This window comes from Schistocerca cancellata, chromosome 10 (genome assembly GCF_023864275.1).
Source record: "Schistocerca cancellata isolate TAMUIC-IGC-003103 chromosome 10, iqSchCanc2.1, whole genome shotgun sequence".
In the NCBI taxonomy this organism is placed as follows: domain Eukaryota; kingdom Metazoa; phylum Arthropoda; class Insecta; order Orthoptera; family Acrididae; genus Schistocerca; species Schistocerca cancellata.
The window spans coordinates 166,276,252-166,285,064 of NC_064635.1; the positions used below are offsets into that span (position 1 = coordinate 166,276,252).

An 8,813-nucleotide genomic window follows, 5' to 3' on the forward strand; every position below is an offset into this window, starting at 1 on the left:
CCGGCCGCGGTGGCCGTGCGGCTCTAGGCGCTTCAGTCCGGAACCGCCGGACTGCTACGGTCGCAGGTTCGAATCCTGCCTCGGCCATGGATGTGTGTGCTGCCCTTAGGTTAGTTAGGTTTAAATAGTTCTAAGTTCTAGGGGACTGATGACCTTCGAAGTTAAGTCCCATAGTGCTCAGTGCCATTGAAAGTGGTTTTGACTTTCCTGTATGCTGAGTCTGTCCTTCCGACAGTCATTTCTTTTTCGATGTCTTCACATTTTTCCTGCTGTCATTTCGTCTTCCCTGTATGCTGAGTCTGTCCTTCCGACAGTCATTTCTTTTTCGATGTCTTCACATTTTTCCTGCTGTCATTTCGTCTTCCCTGCACTTCCTACCAATTTCATTCCTCTGCGACTTGGATTTCTGCATTCGTGAGTTTCGTAGAACGTTTTTTATACCTCCTTCTTTCATCAATCAACTGAAGTATTTCTTCTGTTGCGCACGGTTTCTTCGCAGTTACTTTCTTTGTACCTATGTTTTCCTTCCCAACTTCTGTGATGGCCATTATTAGATATGTCCATTCCTCTTCAATTGTACTGTATACTGAGCTATTCCTCATTGCTGTATCTAAACCCTTAGAGAAATGCAAACGTATTTCGTCATTCCTTAGTACTCCAGTATCCCACTTCTTTGCGTATAGATTCTTCCTGACTAATGTCTTGAAAATCAGCCTACTCTTCATCACTACTACAATGTGATCTGAGTCTACATCTGCTCCTGGGTACGCCTTACAATCAAGTATCTGATTTCGGTATCTCTGTCTGACCATGATGCAATCTATCTGAAATCTTCCCCTATCACCCGGCCTTTTCCAAAGTATACCTTCTCCTCTTATGATTCTTGAACAGGATATTCGCTATTACTAGCTGAAACTTGTTACAGAATTCAATGAGCCTTTCGCCTCTCTCATTGATTGTCCCATATTCTCCTATAACCTTTTTTTGTACTCCTTCCCCTACAACTGCATTCCAGTCCCCAGTGACTATTAGATTTTCATTCCCTCTACATACTGTGTTACCCTTTTGATATCCTCATACACTTTCTCCAACTCTTCATCTTCAACTTGCGATGTCGGCATGTATACCTGAACTATCGTTCTCGGTGTTGGTTTGTTGTCGATTCTGATCAGAACAACTGTGTCACTGGACTGTTCACAGTAACATACTCTCTGCCCTACCTTCCTATTCCTAACGAGTCCTCCTCATGTTATACTATCTTCTGCTGCTGTTGATATTATTCTATACTCATCTGCCCTGAAATCCTTCTCTTCTTAGCACTTAACTTCATTGACCCGCACTATATCTAGATTGAGCCTTTGCATTTCCCTTTACAGATTTTCTAGTTTCCCTACAACGTTCAAGCATCTGACATTCCACGCGCCGAGTCATAGAACGTTATTCTTCCGTTGATTATTGTCTTTTTCTCGTGGTAACCTCCCCCTTGGCAGTCCCATCCCGGAGATCCGAATGGGGGACTATTCCGGAGTCTTTTGCCAATGGAGAGATCATCATCACACTTCTTCAATTACAGGCCACATGTCCTGTGATACTCGTTACGTGTCTTTAATGCAGTGGTTCCCATTGCCTTCTGCATCCTCATGCCTTTGATCACTGCTGATTCTTCCGCATTTAGGGGCATATTCCCACTCCAAGGACAAGAGAGTGCCCTGAACCTCTGTTCGCTCTTCCCCTCTTTGACAAGGCCGTTGGCAGAATGAGGGTGACTTCTTATGGCGGAAGTCTTCGGCCAACAATGCTGATTATTAATCAAAAGTTAAGCAGCGGCGGGATTCAAACCCGGGACCGAAGACGTTTTTTATTATGAAAGACGCTACCCTTAGACCACGGGTTTTCCTTAAAGAACGAGGCCGGCCGGAGTGGCCGTGCGGTTCTAGTCGCTACAGTCTGGAGCCGAGCGACCGCTACGGTCGCAGGATCGAAACCTGCCTCGGGCATGGATGTGTGTGATGTCCTTAGATTAGTTAGGTTTAATTAGTTCTAAGTTCTAGGCGATTGATGACCTCAGAAGTTAAGTCACACAGTGCTCAGAGCCTTTTTAAACCATTTAAACCTTAAAAAACGACATTACAAAGCGTCAAAATTATAGGTGCCGGTGCTTGTAAATATATTCCGTAATAATGTTACAAACTGTCTAGGATGATGGAGAAGGATAAATGTACCAATTTGAGGTGAGGGTACCTGTGCCCGAAACGAACAAATCGGAAACTGTAAGCGAAAACTGTTGTGATACCTCTGACAGTGGAATAGATGTACTGATGCTGTTGTTGCTAAGTTTGTAGGGTAGACAACTTAAAGGGGTGACAATACAGACCAAAACGAGGAACAAAGTCCATTAAATATGGACTCTAAAATGCATACCTTAGGTGCTATGAGGTTATCTACATCTTCGCTAGTGTGAAACACGTCTCTGCTATCGAACATACATTTTAGAGCCCATGGTTAGTAGACATTTATCTTGTTATGGTCCATACAACCGCCTCCGAAAGTTTCGTACTCAAAAGTCTTGGCATCGACAGTATCAGTTCATGTATTCTACCGCCAGAGGTGGCAGAACGGTTTTCGCTTTAACTTTCGACTCGTTCTTTTCCAGTAGAGGAACCCTCACCTCAAATTGACACATTCATCCTACACCATCATCCTTGAAAGTTTATAACATTATCACTGAATCACCCCGCATATATGTACATTTAGAGGTACCGGCAACTATAACAAATTAATTTAGATTTCATGTGGTTGATCTTCTGTATACTTGCATTTACAATGAAGAGCCTAAGAAACAGGTATGAAGATTGGTATTCAGATACAAAGAACACGTAGAACATGGCGCTGTGGGTGGCAACCCACATATAGTGTCTGGCGCAGTTGTTAGATCTGTTACTGCTGCTACAATGGTAGGTGATTAAGATGTGAGTGAGTTTGAACGTGATGTTACAATCGGCGCACGAGCGTTGGGACACGGCATCTCCAAAGTAGCGAATATTGGGGGATATTCCCGTACGACCATTTCACGAGTGCTGCGGCTGGAAAAAGGTCCTGCAAGAACGGGACCAACGCCGACTGCAGAGAATCGTTCAATGTGACAGAAGTGCAACCCTTCCGCAAATTGCTGCAGATTTCAGTACTAGGCCGTCAACAAATTTCAGCGTGCGAACCATTCAACAAAACATCATCAATGTGGGCTTCCGGAACCGATGGTCCACTCGTGTACCCTTGATGACTGCAAGACACATAGCTTTACGCCTTGCCTGGGCCCGTCAACACCGACATTGGACTGCTGATGACTGCAAACATCTTGTTTGGTCGGACGAGTCTCGTCTGAAATTAAATCGAGCAGATGGACGTGTACAGGTATGGAGACAACCTCATGAATTCATGATCCCTACATGTCAGCATGGGAGGCTCCGTAATGGTGTGGGGCAGTTGGAATGATATGGGACCCCTGATACGTCTAGATACGACTCTGACATGTGACACGCACGTAAGCATCCTGTCTGGCCACCTGCATCCATTCACGTCCATTGAGCATTCCGACAGACTTGGACAATTCCAGCAGGACAATGCGACAACACACATGTCCAGAATTGCTACAGAGCTGCTCCAGGAAAGCTTTCATGATTTTAAACACACAAACTGGCCACCAAACTCTCCTGACATGAAAAAAAATGGTCAAATGGCTCTAAGCAATTTGGGATTTAACATGTGAGGTCATCAGTCCCCTAGACTTAGAGCTACTTAATCCTAACTAACCTATGGACATCACACACATCCATGCCCGAGGCAAGATTCGAACCTGCGACCGTAGCAGCGGCGAAGTTCCGGACTGAAGCGCCTAGAATCGCTCTCCCCCAGCGGCCGGCTCTCCAGACATGAACATGACTGAGCTTATCTGTGATGCCCTTGCAGCGTTCTGTTCAGAAGAGATCTCCACCCCATCGTACTCTTTCAGATTTACGGACAACCCTGCAGGATTCATGGTGTCAATTCCCTACAGTGTGGGCCAGGCAGTGTCTCTTCGCGAAGAGAGGTGACGTCCAGGAAACCACTCTCTCAAAATTTTTTGAGAACGCCGAGAGATGTGACCTGTGGCTCGGCCTTTTTTGGAGGAGACTTCCTTTTCATGGTCCCCAACAAACTATTTTGACTTAGATGACTATTTTGACTTAGGTGTAGCAGCTTGAATTAACCGCAGCCAATACGCCATCTTCTTCGAAAAAACACGGACGCCACGCACCAAATTCAACAATGGTTCACCAAACTATCACACGTAGTTCAAACGTGGACGTGGGCGTCATCAAAAGAAGTCAAAACAGTTCCACTGGGAATGTTCCGAAGAATTTCATTTTGTATGGGTTCATGTGAAGATCTTTGTGCAGTATTCTTCTTACACTTCCATAAGAAAATACCAAGGCAGTGGCATGTTTAAGTGAGGAACGATTTGGAGGTTGCAGGGCGGAAGTCTTCACACACGACACATTTTTGGGCATTGTTATAGTCCGAGGTCGGCTAGTACATTTTCTTTTCAGTGCAAAACTTGATGCTGTGAAGTTTGATACTCAAAGTCGATTAGTGTTTCGTTTCGGAATTGAATCGTGTTGGCCAAGTTAGTAACGAATGTGAAATGCTCGCTGAGCATTACTGACTGAATTACATTACGAATACACTACTCCTCCACAAGAAACGCACGATGTTCAGTGTAACCGATGTTATGAGCCTCACTAACGCAACAAGTGAAATTACTTATGACAGAAAATTTTTCATATGTTATGCCACCCAGAAAACGTAAGACATGAAGAATTTGGATGAAAAATAATTTAAAAAATAATATTAAGAGTAATATTATTTAAAAAAGAAAGAATGCTGACGATTTGATGTAAGCTCTGTGCTAGTAGTTTATAAGTAACAACTTAGAAGAGTCTTGTTCTTATTCGTGTTTGTACGCCTTCTGTAAATAACGTGTCTTTTAAGTATGCATTCTGTTTAAGTGAAAAATTTGTCTATGGGAAAGGTCTTCGCAAAATTCTTTCGTAAGAGTTTATCACTTATGGGTGACCCTGAGATGCTAATCTTTTCATGCTCTTAACGCTGAATAGCTTTATCGTAGTATATACAAAAGGAGACTGAAATCACTACGTCATTTTTAAATGAGAAAATTAATTAATCTTTTGATACAGTAAAAAGGGTTAGAATTTTAAACTGTAAATGGCAGTGAAAGTGTGGGAACCCTTTCACTAAAGTTCAAAAAATAATTAGCGTAATATTATTCCAGCAGATGATTTTATAACTGGTGCAGCCACAACTAAAATAGTTACACATGTTTGACTGACAATTCATACTGAACAATAGGTGTTTATAAACAAGTTTTAAAACCATGAAAATAAGAAACTGAATGATAAGTCCTAAAGTCCACTGTAGCTGAATTTATTTAAGTCGGTTACATACCGACTTATCAGGTTTCGCAACTTTTAAGGTGCACCTTCTGTTTTATATCTGTATAGAAAATTGTTTAAATTTTGAACAATGGCGAATTGAAGCTACCTGAGAAATTTCAAAGTGCTGAGTTAAACATAGAAGAAAAGATTATGCATCTAGTTAGAAAACTAGACGAGGATCACATAGCCCCACAAAGAACTGACATATAGGAATTTATGAAATAAGTCTAATAATTTCATACCAAAAAGAAGTTACTTACAAACGCTATGTCACATGGTGCAGGGAGCAGTTACAGAACGTCAGCAGATTAACAGCTGTTGTCACTAGGAAAAGTTTTCGGACCTCCTCGGTCGATAAAAACCATAATCAATGATGAATATCAGGTCTAAAAACTGAAACAATAGAATTAAGAATATGGAACTGCTTGTTGGTTAAACAACAGTGAAGCAGCAACTAAAATGAAAGAGAAATGGGGACAGTCCCTATGTAACATGGAACAACTGCTAAAAATGTGACTTGAGTTAAAAATCACAAACTGTCACTTTACCGATTAAAATATGTCCTCGTCGGTCAATGTCAAGTAACAGACAATACCCATCATAAAAGGTAACCAGTAAAGTATTTGGTCCTAGAGTGACTAAACAATAAAATAAAGTTAATGATGAAAACTAACTAATTTTAACACCAGTTGTAGTGTATGAATTGTCAGTCAATCATACATTCGATCAGAGACTTCTATTCTAGCAGCCAAGATCACAACAATAAGTAGGTTCTTTGGCCTCCGTCACGGCAGATTTAAAAGCTATTTCTTAACTTTAAAGGGAGTAATAATTTTTACAAAAAGAACAACTAAACATAGGTGAACTCCCTTATGATGAGGTTCCTCAGTATGTGGCACTATGTTTCATTGAAGAAAGTTTTAGGCAACCATCCAGGCTATAGCTCCTATATAATAGGCTGACTCGTCCGCTATCTTTTCCTCAAGCCTGAGAACTCGGCAGTACTCACCATGTGGGTGGTTAACTTATTCACGGAATTTTTTACAATATTTCTTATAAAATATTTGATGCTGGAAGTGCGAAATGTACCAAACAGTAAGTATTGTGTACACAGATATTTAGAATGACCTATTCAGTTAACAGAAATACGGAATTGTAGCCTTGGAACTTGCGTGGCAGTTTGTAAATATTAAATGTAATGAGTTAAGAGCTGTTTACCAATGTCTTTAGATATGGATGTTGTTCAAACAACCTGTGAATATTTATTAGTTTATTCTCCTGTGTAGGCACTTGCAAAAGTGGTGTTCATTTTTTAATGCCGAAGTTTTATTGTCAGAGGGAAACCGAACTATGCGTTAACTGAACCCTAGAAGTAGTTCATAGAGGCCTGTTACGCAAAACTACCACTTAATGCTATTTTTTGTTCATTACGTTAATCTAGTTTTTGCCCAGCATGGGGGTCTGAGTGAACCTCCCATCCCCTAAACACTAACTGTTAATTTTGTGTATCTGAAATTCACGCTTTTATTAAATGTCTTTATCATTAACACAAAGGAAGACGGAATCTTTGTTGCTTGTGAGTTCTGGTCGTCATACCGTACCTATGTAAAATGTGGTTAAGTATTATTCATTTTATGTATATATGTTTATGATAACGGCGTACAAATAATGACAATAAACATATCTCTCCACTTTGGCAGCTGTGAAAATATCTCAGGAATCGAAAACTTTTGAGACGAACTGCTTCAGTATAGATGGCCAATAACTATTATTATGAACTTGGAATACTCAACTGAGCGGTAAGACCTAGTAACCACATGTGTCTTTATCAGTTTAAGGACAATTTTTTTTTCGTTCAGGATGACGTGGAAATCTAATGCGAAAACCATTTTTGCAATGGTTAGTACAGTTACACTAAACAGTCACACATATATACAACAAATTATTAAATACATTTAATTAGAAACTTCCACTCGCATCACGACTCACAAATTAGCAATTATGAATATCGTATTCTTTGGGGAAAACATGGCGGGCAGTTTAGCTCATGATATAGGAGTGCTAATCCAATCCACATCATAACAGTACTGAGGAAATGCCGAGAAATCACCTAGCCGAGCCATTGAGCCAACTAAATCAATAAATGTCGTGTGACTAGGGTCTCCCGTCGGGTAGATCGTTCGCCGGGTGCAAGTCTTTCGATTTGACGCCACTTCGGCGGCTTGTGCGTCGATTGAGATGAAATGATAATGACTATTAGGGCAACTCAACATCCAGCCCCTGAGCAGAGAAAATCTCCGACCCAGCCGGGAATGGGACCAGGGCCCTTAGGATAGACATTCTGTCGCGCTGAGTACTCAGCTACCGGGGGTGGACGTTGAACCACCTAAAAATGCCACATACACCGCTATCGATCGATATCCAATCTACGTCAGAACTCCAGTATGGCAGGTACGAGCGCCCCCTTGATTTTTAGTGTATGCAACCTTCAATACTGAACTGGTACTCGGTCCGTTACTGGCCTCTAGCAGCTAGCCGAAGTGTTTCCGGGCGACGAGCTTGCGTGAAGGCGAGTGAACACCGAGCGAGGTGGCGCAGTGGTTAGCACACTGGACTCGCATTCCGGAGGACGGCGGTTCAATCCCGCCTCCGATCATCCTGATTCAGGTTTTCCGTGATTTCCCTAAATAGCTCCAGGCAAATGCCGGGATGGTTCCTTTGAAAGGGCACGGCCGACTTCCTTCCCTAACCCGATGAGACCGATGACCTCTCTGTTTGGTCTCTTCCCCCAAACAAACCCAACCCAAGACGAGTGATGCCGAACCACATGGATAGCGAGTGTGATGGGTAACAACTGCCAGTCATTCTTCTTCGCCACGTAGTGATCTAGTGCAGTGAGCAGCTAGGGGGCGCCCCTCGGTAGCTGCGGATCCTTGCGCCTTGCTCTCACTCCACGCGCCTCGCTCCACGGTCAATCAAATCAGGGCGGCGCGGCAGACCTCTGGCCGCAGACGCTCGGTTCGCCAGACCCTTCCAGCCCACCAGCTGCCCTGCTCCTCCCGTTAGCCGGCGAAGCGCAGCGCCATTACGGGTAATTGTGTGTTCCCTGCGGCCCCGTCTGCGGGGTGATTACCGCCCCCGCCCCCGCCACGGGCCAACTTGCCGGCGGCACGTCGCGTATCCCCGCGTGGGCGTCTGGGCGCTGGCCTGGCAGCAGCTGCGTCTGGCTCGACCCCGCCGCTAATTCACTCCAGTGGGAGGCGCTACCGCGCCGCCGCCGGCCGGCTCGATCCGTCACGAGCCCACCCCCACAGCGACGCC

General features: G+C 43.4%; 1 non-coding gene across 1 annotated transcript; it reads left to right on the forward strand.

The window, feature by feature from the left end:
• The first annotated feature begins 8,074 nt into the window (after positions 1-8,074).
• Positions 8,075-8,148, forward strand: Trnaa-cgc (transfer RNA alanine (anticodon CGC)). Its single transcript has one exon. It is a non-coding gene; the product is annotated as a tRNA-Ala (tRNA).
• The last annotated feature ends 665 nt before the right edge of the window (positions 8,149-8,813 follow it).